At 47.2% G+C, this 25207-nt stretch overlaps 1 long non-coding RNA gene across 2 annotated transcripts; it reads left to right on the top strand.

Moving 5' to 3' along the window:
* Nucleotides 1–5611: 5611 nt before the first annotated feature.
* LOC123130321 (uncharacterized) lies at nucleotides 5612–8210 on the top strand. Of its 2 annotated transcripts, XR_006463819.1 has the most exons (4): nucleotides 5612–5943; nucleotides 6029–6606; nucleotides 6696–6764; nucleotides 6976–8210. It is a non-coding gene; the product is annotated as an uncharacterized lncRNA (long non-coding RNA). The 2 variants fall into 2 exon arrangements; XR_006463809.1 differs by having other exon boundaries at nucleotides 6696–8210.
* The last annotated feature ends 16997 nt before the right edge of the window (nucleotides 8211–25207 follow it).

A 25207-nucleotide genomic window follows, 5' to 3' on the forward strand; every position in this document is an offset into this window, starting at 1 on the left:
CTGGTATGTAAAAAACCAGCGCCATTAGTAAGCTTTTCTCTAGTAGTGCTGGTGGGTGGCCCCCCTCTGGTACTTCTTGCGCCCAATAATTTTTATATATTCTGGAAATAACTTCCGTGAAGTTTCAGGACTTTTGGAGCTGTGCAGAATAGGTCTCTAATATTTGCTCCTTTTCCAGCCCAGAATCCTAGCTGCCGACATTCTCCCGCTTCATGTAAACCTTGTAAAATAAGAGAGAATAGGCATAGGTATTGTGACATAATGTGTAATAACAGCCCATAATGCAATAAATATCGATATAAAAGCATGATGCAAAATGGACATATCAAGTGCCACCTCATGTGCCCCCGGGGAAGGCCATGGTTTGCGTGGTGTACGTATCACAGAGGGGGGAGGGCACTTGCATGAGGGCATCTGCTATTATCGGGGCTTTCCCTTTCAGAATCTCCACGACATTCAGCGGGTTTTTTTGGAAGGTATTGTAGTAGCTCGATAGAAACGAACGCGACACATCCAAAGAGGGAATGGGCTTACCATGTGTGATTTCATTCCGCAAGTGCCAGGTCCGCCAAAGAACCATGATGATCCTTCTCCTGATCTGCTCATTGGATTCAGTAAGAAGATGAAGCAGCCATTCCGAGCCCGTGCATATGATGTCAGACCTATTAGGCAGTGGCCAGATTGCCCGCATTGTATCCCAGAGAAGAGCAGCATTAGGGCATACAAGCAGCACATGAAATGACGTTTCCACATCCCGATCACATAGGCTGCAGTATGCGGATGTTCCTATATGTCTTCGACACTTCTCAGCATTTGTAGGAAGCGATCCCGAGATGACCTGCTAGGCAAAGTGTCGCATCCTGGGGAGAGCAGCCGCATTCCAGACAAGCTTCCACACCGGCCGGTCACCTGTCGGGGCGGAGCTCAACGCACCCAGGTTGACATGATCCCTCAGTGTCGACATTGCAAAATGATAGGCACTCTTGACCTTCAACATACCCGATCTGTCCCAAGGCCATGACACAAAATCATCCATTTGACGCAGAGATGTCCAGATCTTCTGTATCGCCTCTACATCAGCCTGCCAGAAGAACTGTTGTAGCAAATTAAGCTTCCAGTTACCATGGTCATCAAGAAAGTCTTGTACTCTGTTATGGCGGCAATTGCGCTTTGGCAAAATGGGGGTAAATGGAGGACCCCTCAGAATCCACGGATCCCTCCAAGCTCTTATGCTAGCACCATTGCTGACCCAACAGAGCATACCTCTTTTCACTAGGTCCAAACCATGCTCGATGCCCTTCCACACCGCAGAACTGTTCGCTGGGAAAATTGTATCCACCAGGTTCCCGTTAGGAAAGTACTTGGCACAAAGCAGTTTAGCACACAACGAGTCTGGAGAGGTGAGAAGCCTCCAGGCTTGTTTGGCTAACAATGCCTGATTGTAGGCTCACATATCATGAAAACCAATACCTCCTTGAGATTTAGGGAGCGACATTCATTCCCAAGCAACCCATGCCATCTTTTTCTTCCCATTCTCCACCCCACCAATATTGTCTCATCATTTTTGTCAAGTCATCACAAAACAGATATGGGAAGCTTGAAAATACTCATAACATAAACCGGGATAGCTTGAGCAACAACCTTTATAAGCACCTCCTTACTTGCAAAAGATGAGTATCGTTCCAGTTCACCAAACACTTACTCAACCTGGATTGCAAGGACCAAACCGCCCCTTATGCATGCGCCCCTTAGGAACCGGGAGGCCCAAATATTTTGGTTCGAACTCTTGTTGTATTACGCCCAGAATATGTTTTACCTCCTCTACAACTTGACTTGGACAACTGTCAGCAAACATATGGAACACTTGGATGGGTTAATAAGTTGACCCGTAGCTGAAGCATAAGTGCTCAACACATCCTTGAAAATCATCGCCGAATCAGTACTTGCACGGAAGAAAAGCAAAGAGTCATCCGCAAATAACAAGTGTGATATAGCAGGAGCTCTTCTGCAAATTTTGATAGCCTCAAGCCCTCTTTGTTGGACTGCCACATGCAAGAGAGATGACAAGGAATCAACCACAAAGAGAAATAAGAAAGGTGATAAGGGATCACCTTGCCTCAAACCATGGGAAGGTGAGAATTGCTCCAAAAGACGGCCATTAAATTTCACTGAATATTTAACCGATCCCACACATTCCATGACCAGAGCAACCCACCGTGGGTCAAAACCCCACTTCAAAAGTGCACGCTCCAAAAAGTCTCAATTCACACCGTCATATGCCTTTGAGAGATCCAGCTTATAAGCACAAAAATCATTATTCCCGGAAGAGGTTTGGATGTGGTGGATACACTCAAAAGCAATAATAGAATTATCCGAAATTAAGCGTCCTAGAATGAATGCGCTTTGATTTTAGGAGATAAGATGCGTTAGACATGGTCTGAGTCTATTAACCATGCACTTAAACACTATTTTGTAAATCACATTGCACAGATAAATTGGACGAAAGTCCTTCAGCTTCGCGGGATGTTGGATTTTGGGGATCAACACAATACATGTATAGTTAACCCCCACTGGCATGTGACCGGTGACAAAAAACTGACGAACAGCCGCATCATGGAAGGTTAACTATACGTAGTTGCGGCTGTTTGATGTACACATACGCATGTTACTGGGTATTTTTTTCTAAAAAGAGAAAATCTTAATTATACATCGATTGATGTACACAATTGCTATTTGCGTCAAAACTCGTGGGGCAGAGGATGTATACCCAGTAAGGTTAACTTTCACGATGTATAGTTAACCTTCCACGATGAATACCCAGTAAGGTTAACTATACGTATGGTTTCGTGACAAAAAACCGGTGATAAAACCTTACTAGGTATTTTTTTCTAAAAAGAGAAAATCTTAATTATACATCGGTTGATGTACACAATTGCTATTTGCGTCAAAATTCGTGGGGCAGAGGATGTGGTTACGAAGGAAGAGGAAGAGGGTGCGACGGTGCACAAGGGAGATAGGAGGGAGGAGGAGGCAGGGGTGTGGCTATAGCGGCTGACTGGCTAAGGATTGGGTGGCTAGGGTTCATACAGTTCTCTGGCCAATGGGCTTTCCCATAGGAACAGACCAATCAGACCGTTCCACCACCGCACCCAGCCAAGACACACGACCCCATAAACGAATTGGCCCACCGTGAAAACACAAATGAGGTGAAACATGCAGTCAAAATCTAACGGCTGAGGATAGACGGAGTGGAAACACAACCAGACGGCCAGGAATGCTCGAAATTGGGGGCTCGCCATGGAGGCCGGTTGACTAGCATCCTAGTCTTTATCTTTACCTAATCTTTATCTTTATTTTTAATATTAAAAGGAGGATTGTTTTTCCACTTTTTTTAGTCCTTCTATTTCTTTCGTCTGTCGTTTTCGCCCGACGCTAAGAAATTGTCGCTAAACAAATTTGTTCCCGTGGGGGATCGACCTCAAGACCATCCTGCTGAAAGGATACACACTAGCCAACCCATTAAGGATCTCTTGTCTTCTTAAAAAGAGATAAAGTGTATATGTATTGAATGGTTGGATGGGGACTATGGGCCGGCCCATCAATGCTGCACAAACTCCATTGTTAGACTAAATCCCACGTCGCCCGCTGAAATAGAATTCTTTCCATTTATATATGTTTTTCAGTTTCCTGGTATTAAGTAGCCGTCTTAGGAATTAAAAATAATCAAAGAGGAAAGAAAGGACTGAGACAAAGAAATAATGAAGACGTGCAATAATTAGGGCAAGAAAGGAATGGAGAAAAAAAATAAGGAAAGTAATGGAGACAAAAGAAAGTGAAGGAAAGAAATTGAGGCAAATAAAGAAAGAAAGGAAATAAATAAGGCAAGAAAGAGACAAAGAATAAGAAAGGAAATGAATTGGTAAGGGGAGGAAAGAAATCTCAAGCCGGGCAAATGCGACCAGGGGCCTCAGCCTAGCACAAAACACACGTGTGCATTCTGGATGTGAACAGTACACTATTGCGTGGACACATCTAATATTTTTTTACATACTTATAGTGTTTGTATACAATTTTGGTCATCTAATATTTTTCTTTTGCGAGTAGACCATCTAATGATGATTATTTGCTATAATAAAGGTATGCCAAATGAAGTTCCTAATGTTTTGCTTTTAGGTGTTATTATTTTCTATCATATATTTCTTTTATCTGGGTTTTTCACCGCAAAAAAATCACATTGTAAATTTTCATATATGTTTCACCAGATAAATGGCTTGCTTTTTGGAAGATGTTTTTGTCTATTTTTCTCTTTTTAACCAACAATGACTTCTTATATATAATAGGTTAATGTATTGATGCGAATACAGTGGCAAGTTAAATCTTTTAATAGTCGACATGGGGATTGGAAAGGTACACCCCATGGATGTCGAGTGGAAAAGAGGAAGTCATACACCAATTTCAGTTAGAGAAACAAGGAAGAAAAACTCTCTAATTAAACGGAATTATATGAAGCACATAATAAAAATGTCGATGACCTATTGAGATGTTTAAAATGGGATCACTTGGCCATATGGAGTGTCGTGAATTTTTATCCTGTTGCAATGCATTGCTTTTTTACAAATGCCATAGGAGTGCAGGTAATTTTTATCCTGTTGCAACGCACGGGTATGTGGCGGACTGAAAAGAGAAGATGAGATGGATGAAAATTAGTGAGGCATGAGACGTATAACAATGTCTTCCATTGCAACGCTCAGGCATTTGTGCTATGCATACTAAAAGGATGGACTGATTGCCAACTCATGCCCCATATACTACCTGTGTAATAAAATATAAAACAGCCTTTTAATCTAAATCTAGACCAAAAATCATTTTATATTTTGATATGAAGGCAGTACTACATAAGGTCTAAATTGCAAATGAAATGTTGTATAAGTATATCTGCCACTAATCCTAATATATTCGCACATTTAAAATAAGTGTATATAACCAAGCCTCTATATCCGGCAAGGTTTTCGCTCCATTATTCACCACTTGGATGAAAATGACCCATGATGAGATTTGGATATGGCACGTGCTATTTTTTGGTACATGGTGGTGTACAAATGCATTGTGTATTCAGGGTTTCGTTCCAAATTTTTTAAACTGCTGTGATGCTTCTTTTGGTGGGTTTAGTATTTTTGATTGCATGTGGGGTAAGTCGGGACATGCAACATGCTCTTTGTCCCTGATCGGTTCACGTGGGCTCGATGAGTTTGATTTGACTACGTCCCTCTTTCTTCTCTGGATATTTGCATGCATATACTGATCCCGTGTTCAATTTGCATGTGGACAGCATGATGCTAGCGTGTCTTTGGATTGGGACGATCTGATCTGCATGTCCTCAGATATTGCCTACGTGTCATTTTTTGCACAGGTTCACAATTTTTAAAACGTGATTTGTGGAGGTATGGGTGGTGGGTTCCTTCCAGATATTTCGTTAGTTCTCTCTCTTCTAGATTCTTCTCCTCTCCTAAAGAAGGCTCCCGTAGAATCTGGTGCAGCAGTTCCACCGCCCTTATATTTGCTTATAAATAGACTCCTCTCCATCCCGATGCTCCATACCTCACCTCTGCCGTGCCATCAGTGCCCCATCGTCGAGCTCCCACCCCCCAGCCTGCCTCTTCTCTTCGTGTGGCCAAGCTGGAATGGAGGGCACGATCAATATTCGTGGTCGCTAGCGGGGTGCAGCCAGGGGCGGAGTTGGGCCTGGGGCAACTGGGGCTATAGCCCCAGGCTTGGCCCATCTAGTAGGCATACATTCATTAGTTTCTTTTTTATATTTATATACATACAAGGCCCAGCCCCAGGCGTGCAAGCACAGCCCCATGTTCAGCCCACGTAAGTTCCCACTTCCCAGCCCAATGGAGATGTCCTATGCCACGACTCGAGACCACCATAGTTGGTTTGGTTAGTAGCGATTTCTAAGGAATCAATCATCCAGTGTTTCGCCTCATCTTTCGCCCAATTAATCAAAAAACGTCTCCATTCACAGCTGCGCCGCCTCAGCCGCCCGCCGTTTTCCACGGGACAGATCGGCGTCCCGCGTCTGTACTTGCGTCCAGGCGGCTGGCGCTCGCCGCTCAGAGCACGGATCATCGCCTCGTCGACTCCTAGCAGTGCCCTCCGGGACAGGAAGACAGGACAGGTAATCTTCAGTTTGTTGTATCTGTCATCTAATTTTCTCTAGTTTTCTTTCTATTTGCCCAAGTCAATGAGTTTGTGACATTCAATTGTATTACTTTAATCACTTCTATTTCATTGTTATTTGTTAACATGAAATATTGTTCAAAATCCAAGATGAAGAGGATTCAAACAATTGAAGAGGAAATATTGTTCAAAATCCTTGATTCTGCTTTGTCACTACAGCAACCGTAGAAAGAGCTTTCTCAGCTATGAGCATTGTCAAAACTGAATTGCGGAATAAGATGAATGATGAATGGATGAATCATCGTTTGGTGTGCTATATTGAGCGTGATGTATTTGCAAGCATTGATGATATTAAGATTATACAGTGCTATCAAAAAATGAGGAAACAAAAGGGGCTACTACCTCGTGCACTTCGTGACAATGGTATTTTTTTTTGCAAAATATCATACGAACAATTGATTTTAGTATATGTCCAGTATCTTAATTTTAAATGCTCGATTTTATGTTTGCAGCTCCAGGTCTTTCTACTATTGCTGGTGAAGAAACAATTGCCTAGAATTAAGCAAGTCTTCATCAATTTGGTACCAAACAATGTTTGTAAAATGCACTTTGTTAAATTATTTGTTTTATCAAATTTTCTCTCATGGTAATAAGGAATTTACATTTCATCTTTAATGTGAATTTGTGGCATACTTCTAGCACATGTTGGTGTGCATGCTATTTGACGTTATTTTTAGTCAATTAGTTTTAGCCCTAGGCTTTGAGAAATCCTGACTCCGTCTCTTGGTGCAGCCATGCAGGTCACGCCGTTGTTGGCCGTGGAGAACGTGCCCCGTGCGGAAGTCATGCTGGGCTCGCCGGAGACGCGCTGGCAGTGGCACTACTGCGCCTCAAGCGCGTACCGGTGCCCTCTAAGGCGTCGAGACCCGAACACGGCCGAGGTCTTGGCAGATGGTGCAGAGCTTATCAAGCCCGCCGTCGACGGCACCAGGCCGCACGTAGTGGCCCTGCTCGCGGAGCTTCGCTCCTACGACCTACTGTTCGAATTCACCACGCTCCTAGGTTGCCGAGGTTGCGCCGCTCCAGTTCGCTATCTTCTCCGTCTTCCTCATTTGTCACCGTGCCAATCTCCCAGTCCCAGCTTCCCGGCTTCACCTACATGTTCACTAGCTTCAATGATGAGTCGTGCCTGTATTGTACGCCCGCGCCATCGCTAACCTCGAGGACAGTGATGCCCTCGTGATCAAAACATGCGTCGTCATGAAGTGCTCCGGCACTGAGGAAGCCGTAGCATGTGGCCGCTACAAGCAGTCCTTGTCGGCAATACCACGGCAGACAGAGACATCCATCAACAGTCGTCGACCCGGATGGAGGCTCGAAGTTAACGTGGAAGCGCCCTGTTGGGAATAAGCCGTGCTGAGCCCGGTGTGCGGTGTGCGTGCGTGCGTGCGGTGGCCGCGTCGGACTCGGGCCAGGGCGAGCTTGGGCGCGTGCGTGCGTGCCCAAGTGTAGGTGTGCGTGTGTGCGCGTGGCCGCGTGAGTTAGCTGGCGAGGTTTAGGGGGAGTGGACTGCGTCGGGCGCGCAGCATGGCCGCGGCGATCGCGTGCGTGCGTGATCGGAGCGCGCGAGCCGGCGCATGCGGGGCGTGGCGAGTGGCAGGTGGGTGCGTTCGAGCGCGGCCCGGCATGTCGGACCTCGCGGGTATAAGATCCACTTCACCTCTGTGTAATCGCTGACGAGATCGAGTTCGTGCTCGAGGAGAAATACAAAGAACCCGTTCGTGTGGGGGGGGGGCGTTCATGCGCCGGCAAACTCTCTGTATTCTTCCTCCTCCTCTCTGGTCGTGTGTTCGGTGATCACCGTCGAGTGCTCGAGATCGCTGCGCCAACATTTGGTATCAAAGCAAGGTGACGGAGCAAGCTGAAGGAGATCGCCGGCGATGGCTCTAGTTCCACACGGCGGAGGCAGCGCGGGCGGATCGGTGTCCATGGGGATGCCGGTGCTCACGCCGGACGGCTACACCGTGTGGGCGATCAAGGCACAGGCGATCCTTGATGCCCACACTGAAAGGATCGATATGGTTGACTAGAGGGAGTGAATAGGCAACTAACAATTTTTAGATTTTCTTTAACAATTTAAACTTTGCATCAAATTAGGTTGTCTAGATATGCAACTAGGTGAGCAACCTATATGATGCAACAAGGATAGGAACACAAGCAAGCAAGTGATATGATACAAATAAGCTTGCACAAGTAAAGGCACGAGATAACTAAGAGTGAAGACGGTGGAGACGAGGATGTGTTGCCGAAGTTCCTTTCCTTTGAGAGAAAGTACGTCTTCGTTGGAGCGGTGTGGAGGGACAATACTCCCCAAGAAGCCACTAGGGCCACCGTATTCTCCTCACGCCCTCACACAATGTGAGATGCCGTGATTCCACTATTGGTGCCTTTGGAGGCGGCGACTGAACCTTTACAAACAAGGTTGGGGCAATCTCCACAACTCAGTTGGAGGCTCCCAACGACACCACGAAGCTTCACCACAATGGACTATGGCTTTGCGGTGACCTCAACCGTCTAGGATGCTCAAACACCCAAGAGTAATAAGATCCGCAAGGGATTAGTGCGGGGAATCAAATTTCTCTTGATGGAAGTGTGGATCGAGGCCTTCTCAACCACTCCCGAACAAATCAACAAGTTTGATTGACTAGGGAGTGAGATCGGGCGAAAATGGAGCTTAGAGCAATAATGGAGCTTAGGGTTGGAAGAGATGAGTCAACGAGGAAGAAGGGGACTCCTTATATAGGTAGGACAAAGATCCAACCGTTACCCACCAACCAGCCCGCGGCCAGCGGTACTACCGCAAGGCTGCGCGGTACTACCGCTTGCTACCAAGCGGTACTACCGCACGGCCATGCGGTACTACCGTACAGGCCCGCGGTACTACCGTACAGGCCCGCGGTACTGCCGCAACCCCAGCGACAGCAAGGTCAGATCTGACGCGCAGGAGCTGAGGGTGGTACTTCCACGAGTGCGGTACTACCGCGCCTCCATGCGGTACTACCGTAAGGCAGAAATCCCCTAGCCAGGGGGGAGGAAACATCCGTGCCTAATTCCGTAAAAAAGGGAAGAAGCAAAAATCCGACACAGTAGTACTGCCGAGGGGCGGTACTACTGCCTGACAACATAGCGCGGTACTACCGCGGAGCGAAAGCGGTACTACCGCGGTAGGTGTGGATGTAAAAAATGACATCCGCCCCTACTACCGCGAAGGAGCGGTACTAGCCTGGTGGGCAGCAGTAGTGCAGCTCCAGAGGAGCGGTACTACCGTGGGCACCTGCGGTACTACCGCGCCACCGCACGGTACTACCGCTGGTGCCTACGGTACTACCGCTCTTCTGGGAGCAGTACTACCGCGACCCAACTCAGCAGCCAGAACCAGGGAGGCGAGAAAGCGGAGGAGGCTCCAAGGGAAAAGGAGGGGACAAGAAGGAGACGTGTACATGATGATTCCACCCAAACCTTTCCGACGCGGACCCCCTCTTAATAGTACTGCTTTCCTACGACTCAAATCCACCAAAAAGAAACGTAGAAAAGACGCCGTCTTCAACAGTCTTCGAGGGGCACCCAACCGTCTTGTGCCTAGCGATGAAATGTCTGGGATACTTAAGGCACACGATTAGTCCACAAACGCGTTTTCATCAATCACCAAAACACCTTAGGGATAAATATGCCCTTACAATCTCCCCCTTTTTGGTGGATTGATGACAATACGGGATTTGCACACGGGAAATAATATTAAGCAACCGCAAACCCCTCCTCTCTAGAATATAGACGGGCTCCCCCTAGATGTGTGCCACCTAGATGAGTGCTTTGAACTGCACGGCACACATACTAGGATCAAAGCTCCCCCTATATTATAGAGACGAGGCATATCTAGTAATAGGAAGGCTATCATAAGACAAGATAGCACAAACATTAGTTAACTAAGATAGATAGAGTGCATATGTCTTACACCATATGAAGGATAGGTCTCGAAAGCTTAAACCAAACAAAAGCAAACGAAACAAGGCAAACGAGGTCCAAACAACAAAGCAAACAAACACACCAAGCACGACACAACGCAAATCCCTACACTCTCTCCCCCTTTGGCATCGAGACGCCAAAAAGGCAGAGAGGACACCTACACACACGGGGTGGCTCAGGCAGAGAAGTCGTCCCACTGCTCCTCATGCTCCTCGTCAGACTCAGCGGCAGGGACGCTCTCCTCGATGTCTTCCTCTGAACTGGTCCACTTGTATCCCGGCTTCGACATCCAGGCAGCCTCAGGCGTGATGACGTCCTCAGACCCGCCAGACACATCCTCTCCAAAGAGCCTCATAACCTTCTTGTCACGGCGGCGACTCTCCTTGTCTGCCACGTGAGCCATGTACTGTCCCTTTGCCTGCATGCAGAAGAGAGTCTTCATCTTGTCCTTTAACTTCTTGGCCCGCGATGGCTCAAAGGAAGGTGTGGTGGATCTAGCAGCACGGTCCTCAGCAATATTCTCAGCAGCAGCCTCCTCCTCACCAACAGCCCTCCTAGCAGAAGAGGCCTCAGCACGGGTAGTGGTGTTGGCCCAGTTGGGCTTGACGCGGAGGCTGATGGACTCATGGCGAATCCAGTCTGGAGCAAGGAACTCATCACCAGGGTACATCTTCTCCCAAGTGGTGGAGAGCAGCAGAAACAGGTACGGTCCATAGATAGGTACCTTGCGAGTGAACACCGCAAATCAAAACTCACACCACATGATGTGTGAGACATCAAGTGGCTGAGTCTAAGATGAACGTGCCTCTACACACAGGAGCAACATGTCCACTAGATAGGCATGGACCTTGTCCTTGTCGCCAATGCGTGGGAATAGAGTGTTGCGGAAGATGCTATGCATGATATCCAGAAAGGAGTTCAACACCCAAGTTGACTTGCCATTGGGGAGCACCTTCTCAATAAGGAAAGGCTGAAGCAGATTCTTGTTGGCAGACTCAGAGTTGGCATGGGGGCGAACACCAACGGGGGTGTGAAGCCCGTCATCAGGAATGTGAAGCAGATCCCTGAACTCCTTCCATGTAGCAGACAGCTGACGGCCGTTGGTCATCCAGATCATCCTCCGCTCATCCCCGGGATGAAAGTACACTGAGGCAAAGAACTGACAGATAAGCTCAGGGTCATAGTCAAGGTGAAAGGAGATCACCGGTTCAATAGCAAACTTCTCCACCAAGTCCAGAGCCTCTCCAAAATAGTCACAAAACTTGTCCTTCCGCATGTGATTCATGTCAATCCACTTGACATCCGCGAAGGTATTCTGCTTGTTCTTGATCACATCCAGATAGATGAGAGCCTATTGCTTGGTCCAGAACAACTCGGTGCCTCTGAGGATAGCCCGAGCATTCACATAGGGATTGATCTTCCGGCGTTCGACATACTCGGTGACTGAAATCTCATCCATGCCCTTAGCAGGTTCCTTTTGCTTACTGGCAGTGGTCTTGACATTGCGCTTGGGGGCATTGGAGCCCTCTAGGGCTTCATCTTGGGGGTTGCGCGGACGCTTGGAGCCAGTTTCATGACTAGGATTGGAACGGCGAGAGCCACCACCTAAGACACAAAACACAAAACACCCACGACAAACAAGAGGGATCAATGCAAAGACCACAACAAAGCAAAAGAAACATGCAGAAAGCACACAAGATAATTGCCTAGAGAGAGATTTGACCCCTACGGTAGTACTGCCAAGTGCTGCGGAACTAAGATAGTAGTACTGCTCTTAGTCGCGGTAGTACCGTGTAAGGTCACGGTAGTACCGGGTCTAGGAGTGGTAGTACGAGCTTAGTGCCTCAGCTAGCGCGGTAGTACCGCGTCTGATGAGCGGTAGTACCGCACGAGCTAGCGCGGTAGTACCGCACCTGATGGGCGGTAGTACCGCACGAGCGGTAGTACCACACATGAGACACGGTAGTACCGCACCGTGTCAGATCCGAACAAGTTCAAATCTGAGAAAAGCCCGCGAAACCGCGGTGGTACTACGGTTGGACAAATCTACCACAAGACAACATATCAAGTATGATTCCTACGCAACACGACTCTCCCACATCCTACTCTTGCATAGATTTGGCCTAAAATCTCAAGAACAACAAGCATCTCCCCAAAAACCTAGAAGCGAGAGAACAACCAAGAAAAAGAGGGATTTGGGGAAAAACCTTGGTCCATGGCAAGAGGAAGTGGTGGGGAACGATCCCACCGGTCGGAATCCGAGGAGAGTGGCCGGAGATGGAGATCCGGCGAGGGCCTCCGGCACCGTTCTTGAGCAAGAGAGAGAGAGACGTGGGGAGAGAGACAAGTGAATGGGTATGGGGAGTTGGAACTCCCCTGCCCGAGTCATAACCCCCACGCTCCCTCGACGGCACGGTAGTACCGTGCCCCATCGCGGTAGTACCGCTCGGCGCGGTACTTCCGAAGTACCGCACCTGAGCGGTAGTACCGCGCTATGGCGCGGTAGTACCGTGCCTCTCAAAGCGGTAGTAAGATGCATGTTTTAAGCACATGAAAAACGGGGTCTTTGCACTAACACTCCGAGGCAACACGGCACCATGAGACCACGCTACACACAAAGGCAGAAAGGCAAACAACAAAACGAAACAACCATGAGAAACCACCTCTCCAAAGAGAGGGCGATAGCTGTAGCAACCTATGTTTGAGTCAATTGGTATGGCACCGTGAAGAATTATCCTTGGGTCCATGACCAAAACTCGTCTTTGAAGCACAAGTACCATCAAACATGGGTAATGTGAAAGACTTGATCAATTTATGCATAATGGGGGGAGGGAGAGTTCATTGAGAGAACAACACTCCCCCTATGTCCATGCCTACATATAAACAAGACAACACGTTGAGTATGGTGGGGTGTGCAAGGGTTCAAGCAACATTGCTCGAATCAATGATATTTAGCTCATGCCTTAACTCGCGAAATCTTGCTTCATCCAAGGGCTTCGTGAAAATATCTGCAAGGTTATCATGAGTGTTGACATAGTTGAGCTCGATCTCTCCTCGCCTAATGTGATCCCGGATGAAGTGATATCGGATCTCAATATGCTTTGTCTTGAAGTGTTGCACCGGGTTGAGAGAGATCTTGATGGCACTTTCATTGTCACACCAAAGAGGCACTTTGTCACAAATGACACCGTAATCCTTTAAAGTTTGCCTCATCCGTAAGAGTTGTACACAACAACTACCGGCCATCACATACTCCGCTTCGGTGGAGGAGAGAGACACACAACTTTGCTTTTTGGAAGACCAACTTACCAAAGAGCAACCAAGGAATTGGCACCCTCCAAAAGTGGACTTCCTATCCACTTTGTCTCCCGCCCAATCGGAATCCGAATACCCTACAAGCTTGAAGTTTGCTCCTCTTGGGTACCATAAGCCAAAGTTTGGGGTATGAGCCAAATATCGTAAGATTCGTTTGACCGCCACATAGTGACTTTCCTTAGGTGCGGCTTGAAATCATGCACAAATTCCCACACTCAACATGATATCCGGTCTAGATGCACAAAGGTAAAGCAAGGAGCCTATCATGGAGCGATATACCTTTTGATACACCGCTTTACCATTGGGATCTATGTCAAGTTGGCACTTGGTGGGCATTGGAGTGGAAGCCCGCTTGACATCACTTAGCTTGAATCTCTTGAGCATGTCTTGAGTATATTTGGCTTGGTTGATGAAGGTTCCTTCTCTTCTTTGCTTCACTTTGAACCCTAGAAAGAACTTCAACTCTCCCATGGAAGACATCTCGAACTTTGAGGTCATGAGAGCGGCAAATTCCTCATTGAAAGCTTTGTTAGGGGAACCAAAGATGATATCATCAACATATAATTGGCACACAAACAACTCCCCTTTGACCTTCTTAGTAAAAAGAGTGGGGTCGATTAGCCCAACTTCGAAACCACGGTCTTGTAACAACTCGGTAAGGTGGTCATACCACGCACGTGGGGCTTGTTTAAGGCCATAGAGTGCCTTATCGAGTTGATACACATGATCGGGAAAGTAGGGATCCTCGAACCCGGGGGGTTGCTTGACATAAACCAATTCATTAATGGGACCATTAAGAAAAGCACTCTTCACATCCATTTGTTGTAACTTAAAGTTATGATGAGAAGCATAAGCAATCAACATGCGAATAGATTCAAGACGAGCAACGGGAGCAAAGGTTTCACCGTAGTCGATACCCTCGACTTGGGAGTAGCCTTGTGCTACCAAACGAGCCTTGTTGCGAATGATAATCCCATGGGCATCTTGCTTGTTCTTAAATATCCACTTGGTTCCAATGACATTGTGGTTCCCCGTCGGTCTTGGCACCAATCTCCACACTTTGTTGCGCTCGAAGTTGTTGAGTTCTTCATGCATGGCATTGAGCCAATCCGGATCTTCTAGCGCCTCATAGACCTTGTGGGGTTCGACACAAGAGACAAACGCGTGATGCTCACAATAGTTTGCTAATTGTCTACGAGTGCTTACCCCCTTTCTTAAGCTTCCAAGCACATTCGTCATGAGATGATCCTTGGTGGAGAGCTTGGAAGCAACCTTGGCGGCACGACGCTCCAATTCCTCCTCGGGGGTGAGACGAGGAGTGGTCACTTGATCATCTTGAGCGTCGTCTTGAGCTTGTTCTTGTTCTTGAACTTGCTCGGAGGAGAGAACTTGACCTTGGGCATCACTTGATGTGTCAACACCGTCTTGAGCATGATCTTGCCCTTGGTCATGTTCTTGAGGATGAGGGCCTTCATGTTGTTCTTCGGAAGCGTGTGGGCCTTGGGTTGGTGATGGCTCCACTTGAGTGGAGCTTTGTCCTTCTCCTTCGGCCACAAGGGGTTCCTCAATGGGTAGGATAAAGCCAACACCCATTCTTCTTATGGCTTGAGGAGGAATTTCATCACCTACATCACAAGTGCCACTTTGCTCCACTTGGGAGCCGTTATTCTCATCAAACTCCACGTTACATGTCTCCTCAATAAGTCCCGTGGATTTATTGAGGACACGGTAAGCATGAGAGTTTGTAGCATAACCAACAAATATGCCCTCATAAGCTCTAGCCTCAAATTTAGACAACCGAACACCTTTCTTGAGAATGAAACACTTACACCCGAACACCCGAAAGTACTTGAGGTTGGGCTTGTTACCGGTGAGTATCTCATATGGAGTCTTGTTCAAGCCCTTGCGGAGGTAGAGCCGATTGGATGCATGACACGCGGTGTTGATGGCTTCGGCCCAAAAGTTGTACGGAGACTTGAACTCCGCCATCATGGTCCTTGCCGCATCCATCAACGTCCGGTTCTTCCTCTCCGCAACACCATTTTGTTGAGGGGTGTAAGGTGCGGAATATTGATGCTTGATCCCCTCATCACTAAGAAACTCATCCAAGGTGTAGTTCTTGAACTCGGTGCCGTTGTCACTTCTTATTGTCAAGATCTTTGCATTGTGTTGACGTTGTGCTTCATTTGCAAAGTCAATGACGGTTTGTTGGGTCTCGCTCTTCCTCTTGAAGAAATACACCCAAGTGTATCTTGAGTAGTCATCCACAATCACCAAGCAATACTTCCTACCCCCAAGACTATCGAAGGATGGAGGCCCAAAGAGATCCATGTGAAGGAGCTCCAAAGGCCTCTTTGAGTAAATGATAGTCGTGGGAGGGTGAGCCTTCTCATGTAGCTTTCCTTTGATACAAGCACTGCAAGCACGGTCTTTAGCAAAACTAACATTCGTTAGTCCACGGACATGGTCCCCCTTGAGGAGACTTTGCAAAGATCTCATATTGACATGGGCTAGACGGCGATGCCAAAGCCATCCCACATCAACTTTAGCCATTAGGCATGTCGCGGTCTTAGTTGGTCGCTCCGAAAAGTTAATCACATATAGACCGTTCTCAACATGCCCAACAAACGCTACTTTAAGAGTATTGCTCCACAAGAGGGCCACGATATCGATATCAAAGAAAGTGGCAAAGCCCATGATTGCAAGTTGACGAACGGAAAGTAAATTGTATGCAAGGGACTCAACAATCATGACCTTCTCGATCATGAGATCATGAGAGATGACCACCTTGCCAAGTCCCAATACCTTAGAGGATGAGGCGTCACCCCACTCGACATTGGTGGGCATAGATGGAATCTTGCACGTCCACCACCAAGTCCTTGCTTCCGGTCATACGATTTGTAGCTCCGCTATCGAGCAACCATGATCCCCCATCGGAAGCAAACACCTACAAGAGATTAATGCTTGGTTTTAGGTACCCATTTTGTAATGGGTCCTTTGATGTTAGTAACAAGGGTCTTTGGAACCCAAATAGACCATTCAATGTATTCATGAGGAGAACCAATGAATTTGGCATAGACATGCCCATCACTAGCACGGCATAACACATAAGAAGGATTAAAGTCGCCGGCTTTGATGCGAGGAATGACATTGCCCTTTTTGACAATGCTACCCTTCGCATTGTTCTTCTTCTTCTCCTCGGAGGCACTCTCTCCCTCCTTCACAAAGGTTTGCATGAGAGGAGGAGGTCATTTGATCTTGTCATTCTTCTTCTTGTTCTTGGAGTCGGGCACGTACCCAACCCCGTCCTTGGCCACAACTCCCTTTTGGTTGATCAAGAGGTCGTTGAGGTTCTTCTTGCCTTATATGCAAGTCGTAAGACCTCTCTCAAGTTGCCCCTTTAGCTTAGCATTCTCCTCAACGAGATGCACATGCTCACAACACGGGTTAGTAGCATTTGCATTATCAATTAACATCATACGAGGAAAAGTGGCTTTTTCCTTGGTTAGCTTTACTTGAAGTTGATCATGAGACTCTTTGAGGCTAGCAAGAGCACCCTTCAAGACCTTGTGAGCCTTGTCAAGTAGATCAAACTCCTCTTTGAGTCTAGCAAGATCAACCTCAAGTTTGTCCTTCTCGGAGTTTAGCACATGAGAAACAATGAGGACATGATCATAATCTTTCTTTAACTTAGCATGATCAACGTTGTGTGACTCCTCAAGAGCCAAACGAAGACCATGCTCTTCCTCAAGAGCATTGGAAAGATCCAAAATCTCATCGGCATAGTCACGACTATGCCCTTCCATCTTAGTGATGGTGTCTTCGTGAGCCTCGATCATGTCATTGGCTTCACCAAGTTGTTCCAAGAGAGCAACAAAGTGCTTCTTGGATTTTCCCTTAAGTTTGCCCAAAGGCCTCAAACTCATTTGCCTCCACATTAGCTCCCTCAAGTTCATTAATGCTATCCGTCGGAGAAGGATGATTAATGATGGTAGTTTTGATGTTGGGGGTTACCTTGTTGGTGGCTTTAGCCATGAGGCACTTGGCGGTGATGCTCTCATTGGGTGAGTCGAAGAGAGACACCCGTGGAGTCGTCGCAATGGAAACGGAGGCCATGGAAACCGACTCATCACCTTCATCATCCTCATTGTACTCTTCTTGTACCACCAATGGCTTGGGAGGAGTCTTCTTGGTGAAGTTGCTCTTGTTGGGGAACGACTTGGCCTTGTCCTTTCGGATGAGCTTGCCACCATTGTCTTCCCTCTTCTCATACGGGCACTCCGCAACAAAATGACTCACGTTGCCACAATTGTAGCAAGTCCTTACACGTTGCTTGCTCTTCGTGCCACTTGAGTTGTTTTTGCTAAAGTTTGGCCTCGAGTTTTTCTTGCTCCAAAATTGCCTTTAAGCGAGTGCCATGTGTTCATGATATGCATACTTTGTATCTTCGGGGTTGCTCTCCTCTTCTTCCTCTTCTTATTCAACGTTGAGCTTGGCCTTCAATGCAAGGTTGGGCTTCTTTGCCCTTTGAGAACGAAGCACCGCATTGTCGGCGGTCTTGTCCAAAATGTTCATGGCCACAAACTCATCCAACACTTCGCTTGAGGTCAAAGTGTGGAAGTCCGGTCTTTGACGAATGACGGAGGACATGGCCTTGTGGTAGGGCATCATTTCCTTGAGGAATTTCCGCTTGATCCAATTGTCATCCGTGTCCTTGCTCCCGTGATCTCGTAGTGAGACCGCGAGTTTGATTACTCTTCGGTAAAGCTCACGAGGTTCTTCATCTTCTTTCATTGCAAACTCATCGGCCTCATCTTGCACCACTTCATAGTTGGAGCGTTGAATGCTTGCGCTTCCCCGGTAGAGAGAGACAACACAGTGCCATGCGTCTTTGGCCAAGGCGAAGGGCCGAAGATGAGGTAGGTCTTCGGGTGGGATTGCATCTTGAATGATGAAGAGAGCATTCTCATTGAATTGATTATCCGCGGCTTCTCGAGGAGTGAAGTTGCTTGGATCATGCGGATAGAAACATTCTTCAATGATTCTCCAAAGGTTAGTGTTGACATGATTTAAATGACGTTTAAAGCGGTAAACCCAAGAATCAAAGTCCTCATTTTTCACAATCTTAGGGGGAGGACCGGCATGATTCAAATTAGTGGAAGGAACCGGTCCACCATAAACAAGTGGTGGTTCCACATGAGCAAAGATGTCGGTGCCATTTTTACCACTAGAAGAAGGAGCCTTTTCACTACTAGCTTCCCCCTTATCGGAGATAGCATCCGTCACCTTGTCGGTGGGATCACCCACTTTCAACAGTGCGGTGGATAGTTTAAGCCCCTCAAGGAATTTAGTAAACATGCTTTCAACCTTGGTCGTCATGGAGGTTTTCAGTGTCTCCAAGGCCACATTGAACTCCTCACAAGAGACCAAGGTTCCCCCATCGCCCGTAGACGAGGTCAGATTCACATCGGAGTGTTCCTCCACACCTTCTATGGTATTAACCATACTCTTTAGACGGTAAAGTCCTTAATGAAGAAACCTGGCTCTAATACCAATTGAAAGGATCGATATGGTTGACTAGAGGGGGGTGAATAGGCAACTAACAATTTTTAATTTTTCTTTAACAATTTGCATCAAAGTAGGTTGTCTAGATATGAAACTAGGTGAGCAACCTATATGATGCAACACGGATAGGAACACAAGCAAGCAAGTGATATGATACAAATAAACTTGCACAAGTAAAGGCATGACATAACCAAGAGTGGAGACGGTGGAGACGAGGATGTGTTGCCGAAGTTCCTTCCCTTTGAGAGGAAGTACGTCTCCGTTGGAGCGGTGTGGAGGCACAATGCTCCCCAAGAAGCCACTAGGGCCACCGTATTTTCCTCACGCCCTCACACAATGCGAGATGCCGTGATTCCACTATTGGTGCCCTTGGAGGCAGCGACCGAACCTTTACAAACAAGGTTGGGGCAATCCCCACAACTCAATTGGAGGCTCCCAACGACACCATGAAGCTTCACCACAATGGACTATGGCTTCGCGGTGACCTCAACCGTCTAGGATGCTCAAACACCCAAGAGTAACAAGATCCGCAAGGGATTAGTGGGGGGGGAATCAAATTTCTCTTGGTGGAAGTGTGGATCGAGGCCTTCTCAACCACTCCCGAACAAATCAACAAGTTTGATTGGCTAGGGAGTGAGAGCAGGCGAAAATGGAGCTTAGAGCAATAATGGAGCTTAGGGTTAGAAGAGATGAGTCAACGGGGAAGAAGGGGACTCCTTATATAGGTAGGACAAAGATCCAACCGCTACCCACCAACCAGCCCGCGGCCAGAGGTACTACCGCGCCAGGCCAGCGGTACTACCGTACAGGCCCGCGGTACTGCCGCAACCCCAGCGACAGCAAGGTCAGATCTGACGCGCAGGAGCTGAGGGTGGTACTACCGCGCCTCCATGCGGTACTACCGTAAGGCAGAAATCCCCTAGCCAGGGGGAGGAAACATCTGTGCCTACTTCCGTAAAGAAACAGAAGAAGCAAAAACCCGACACAATAGTACTGCCGAGGGGTGGTACTACTGCCTGACAACATAGCACGGTACTACCGCGGAGCGAAAGTGGTACTACGGCGGTAGGTGCGTATGTAAAAAATTACATCCGCCCCTACTACCGTGAAGGAGCGGTACTAGCCTGGTCGGCAGCGATAGTGCAGCTCCAGGGGAGCGGTACTACCGTGGGCACCTGCGGTACTACCGCGCCACCGCACGGTACTACCGCTGGTGCCTATGGTACTACCGCTCTCCTGGGAGCAGTACTACCGCGACCCAACTCAGCAGCCAGAACCAGGGAGGCGAGAAAGCGGAGGAAGCTCCAAGGGAAAAGGAGGGGACAAGAAGGAGAGGTGTACGTGATGATTCCACCCAAACCTTTCCGACGCGGACCCCCTCTTAATAGTACGGCTTTCCTACTACTCAAATCCACCAAAAAGAAACATAGAAAAGACGCCGTCTTCAACAGTCTTCGAGGGGCACCCAACCGTCTTGTGCCTAGCAATGAAATGTCTGGGATACTCAAGGCACACGATTAGTCCGCAAACGCGTTGTCATCAATCACCAAAACACCTTAGGGATAAATATGCCCTTACAACACGGTATGGAGCTTTGTTCGGAAGAGGTGCTCCGGGGATGAGGTCGATTCGGTGCTCAATGCCTCGTAGAGGAGGTAGACCCGGAGGTAGCTCATCGGGGAAAACATCTTGAAATTCCTGCAAAAGAGAAGACAACACTAGAGGAAGAGTGTGAGAAGTGTTAGTTTGTGGTGCATTTTCCTTGCACATGAGGACGTAGTGTAGGACACTAGATGGGTTCTCACACACTTCCCTTACCTCACGTTTGGTGGCAAATAGAACTAGGTTCTTGTTCTCGCTCATCATGGAGGCACTCAATTTTGGCTTGTGGCGCTTGATACGTCTCCAACGTATCTATAATTTTTTATTGCTCCATGCTATATTATCTACTGTTTTGGACTATATTGGGCTTTATTTTTCACTTCTATATTATTTTTGGGACTAACCTATTAACCGGAGGCCCAGCCCAGAATTGCTGTTTTTTGCCTATTTCAGTGTTTCGGATAAACGGAATATCAAATGGAGTCCAAACGGAATAAAATCTTCGGAAACGTGATTTTTTCACCGAACGTGATCCAGGATACTTGGACCCTACTGCAAGGGATCAAAGAGGTGGTCACGAGGGTGCCCCCCCCTAGGGCGCGCCCCCCTGCCTCGTGGGCCCCTCGGTGCTCCACCGACGTACTCCTTCCTCCTATATATACACACGTACCCCCAAACGATCAGAACAGGAGCCAAAAACCTAATTTCACCGCCGCAACTTTCTGTATCCATGAGATCCCATCTTGGGGCCTGTTCCGGAGCTCCGCCATCGGGTTTGTCATCGGGGTTGTCATCTTGGGGCCACGTTTGAAAAAGTTTTGAAAAAGTTAGAGTATGAAACAATTGCCTGGCTTGTCATCGGGGTTGTGCATGATTTAAATATTTTGTGTGAGGAAGATGGAGCATAGCCAGACTATATGATTTTGTAGGGATAACTTTCTTTGGCCATGTTATTTTGAGAAGACATAATTGCTTTGTTAGTATGCTTGAAGTATTATTATTTTCTATGTCAATATAAACTTTTTTCTTGAATCTTTCTAATCTGAATATTCATACCACAATTAAGAAGATTTGCATTGAAATTATGCCAAGCAGCACTCCGCATCAAAAATTCTCTTTTAATCATTTACCTACTCGAGGACGAGCACGAATTAAGCTTGGGGATGCCTGATACGTCTCCAACGTATCTATAATTTTTGATTGCTCCATGCTATATTATCTACTATTTTGGACTATATTGGGCTTTATTTTCCACTTTTATATTATTTTTGGGACTAACCTATTAACTGGAGGCCCAGCCCTGAATTGCCGTTTTTTTGCCTATTTCAGTGTTTCAAATAAACGGAATATCAAACGGAGTCCAAACGGAATAAAATCTTCGAGGACGTGATTTTCTCACCGAACGTAATCCAGGAGACTTGGACCCTACTGCAAGGAAACAAAGAGGTGCTCACGAGGGTAGGGGGCGCGCCCCTGCCTCATGGGCCCCTCGGTGCTCCACCGACGTACTCCTTCCTCCTATATATACACACGTACCCCCAAACAATCAGAACAGGAGCCAAAAACCTAATTCCACCGCCGCAACTTTCTGTATCCATGAGATCCCATCTTGGGGCCTGTTCCGGAGCTCTGCCAGAAGAGGGCCGTCATCACGGAGGGCTTCTACATCATCCTAACCCCTCCGATGAAGTGTGAGTAGTTTACCTCAGACCTTCGGGTCCATAGTTAGTAGCTAGATGGCTTCTTCTCTCTCTTTGAATCTCAATACAAAGTTCTCCCCCTCTCTTGTGGAGATCTATTCGATGTAATCTTCTTTTTGCGGTGTGTTTGTTGAGACCGATGAATTGTGGGTTTATGATCAAGTCTATCTATGAATAATATTTGAAACTTCTCTGAATTCTTTTATGCATGATTTGTTATCTTTGCAAGTCTCTTCGAATTATCCGTTTGGTTTGGCCAACTAGATTGGTAGTTCTTGCCATGGGAGAAGTGCTTAGCTTTGGGTTCGATCTTGCGGTGTCCTTACCCAGTGACAGAAGGGGCAGCAAGGCACGTATTGTATCGTTGCCATCGAGGATAACAAGATGGGGTTTATTTCATATTGCATGAATTTATCTCTCTACATCATGTCATCTTGCTTAAGGCGTTACTCTGTTTTTAACTTAATACTCTAGATGCATGCTGGATAGCGGTCGATGAGTGGAGTAATAGTAGTAGATGCAGAATCGTTTCGATCTACTTGTCACGGACGTGATGCCTATATACATGATCATGCCTAGATATTCTCATAATTATGCACAATTCTATCAATTGCTCAAGAGTAATTTGTTCACCCACCATAGAATACTTATGCTCTTGAGAGAAGCCACTAGTGAAACCTATGGCCCCCGGGTCTATTCTCATCATATCAATCTCCATCACTTTTATATTGTTTTGCTATTTACTTTGCCTTTGCTTTTTTACTTTGCATCTTTATATCAAAAATACCAAAAATATTCTATCTATCAGATCTCACTCTCGTAAGTGACCGTGAAGGGCTTGACAACCCCTAATCGCGTTGGTTGTGAGTAGATATCGCTTTGTGCAGGTACGAGGGACTTGAGTGTGGGCTCCTACTGGATTGATACCTTGGTTCTCCAAAACTGAGGGAAATACTTACGCTACTCTGCTGCATCATCCCTTCCTCTTCGGGGAAAACCAACGCAAGCTCAAGACGTAGCAGCGCTCACTCTCTTTTTGGTGGCTCGCTCTCTCACTATGATCTCCACGATGGGTGGCTTGCTTGTCGGCGATCACTTGACTTGGCGACATTGGACGGAGGACGTACTCCTTGCCCTTCATCTTGAAGATGTTGTGGTTCGTTCGGCCGTTGTGGATGACTCCTCTATCAAATTGCCATGGCCGTCCAAGGAGAAGATGACAAACGGTCATAGGAACGAGGTTGCACTCCAAGGTGTCTTCGTAGGCGCCGATTTTGAAGGAGACTTGTACTCGGTGCTCGACTTGGATGGTGTCGGAGTCACTAAGCCGTTGCGCTTTGTATGGATGTGGATGCTTCGTCTTGGGAAATTGGAGCTTGGAGCAAAGTTCTTCACTTGCGAGATTATGACAACTCCCTCCATCGATGATGACTTTGACGGATCGTCCATTGATGCCGGCCTTGGTGTGGAATATGTGGCATCGTTGGTCTTCTTCTTGGTGATGTTGGAGAGTCAAGACTTTGGAGACAACAAGTGCGGGACTTGAGTCTTCATCACAAAAGACATGTTCTTCTTCATTGTTCACTTGGCGGTGCATGGCGACTTGCTCGAGGGCTTCTATTTCGCCTTCGCTCATGGAGTCATAGGTGCCATCGTCGTTGAAGACCATGGTTCTCTTGTTGGTGCACTCGTAGGACTTGTGGCCTCAGCCTCCGCAAGTGAAGCACTTGAAGGAACTCGTCTTGACGGTCTCATCGGTTGGGGTTGATGATGATGAAGCTCTCGGCTTGAAGTTGGTCGTAGTAGGATGACTTATAGTTGACGAAGCTTTCTTGAAAGTTGACTTGTCGATGTTGGAAGTAGAAGGCTTTGTAGTCGGTGTTGGAGTCGTTGAAGCTTGGTTGTTGGAGAAGCCGTATGACTTGGATGAGAACTTGGCATACTTGAAATCATCTTGCACTTGGTGTTCCGCTTTGGTAGCTTGGTGCACTAGCTCAATGAGATTTGAGTATGGTTGGAAATCGACGATCTTCTTGATAGGATGATTGAGTCCATTCAATAAACGTGCCATTGTTTGCTCATCATCTTCCGTGACATTGGCTCTTATCATTACAATCTCCATCTCCTTGTAATATTCTTCAACGCTCTTTGTTCCTTGCTTGAGTTGTTGGAGTTTCTTGAAGAGGTCGCGGTTGTAGTAGGTAGGTATGAAGCGTGCTCTCATGACATCCTTCATTTGCGCCCAAGTAGTGATGGGTGGTTCACCTCTTGCCTCTCGGCGCTCTATGATTTGTTCCCACCAAATGAGGACATAGTCTTGGAACTCAAGGGATGCCATCGCGATCTTCTTCTCTTATTCAAAATTGTGTAAACGAAAGATCTTGTCAACCTTCAATGCCCATGAAAGGTACTCTTCGGGATCGTTGCTTCCGTTGAACTTGGGCATGGTGAACTTGAGTTTGCCATAATGTTGCTCTTCATTGTGTTGGGGTCGGGGATGATGACGCCCATGTTGTTGATGATTGTGCAACTCGTGGTGCTCTTGGCACGGAGGGTTGTTGTCGTCATGTTGTTCTTGTCGTGGAGGAGTTGGTCGAGCTCGAGGAGGAACTTGACGATGCACGCGAGCTTGAAATCTTCGTTCTTGAATTTCTTCGCGAAATGCTTCCTCTTGTTCACAGGCTTGTCAGCTTCGGTCGACAACGGCTCGACTCGAATCGCGTAGAGCTTGTTGCACCGCAAGTGCTTGAGCGTCATAGAGTTGTTGTTCTTGACATTGTGCCTCGGCATCTTGAGCATTTTGGTGTAGACGCGCTCGC

The sequence above is a fragment of the Triticum aestivum genome, chromosome 1A (genome assembly GCF_018294505.1).
Source record: "Triticum aestivum cultivar Chinese Spring chromosome 1A, IWGSC CS RefSeq v2.1, whole genome shotgun sequence".
In the NCBI taxonomy this organism is placed as follows: domain Eukaryota; kingdom Viridiplantae; phylum Streptophyta; class Magnoliopsida; order Poales; family Poaceae; genus Triticum; species Triticum aestivum.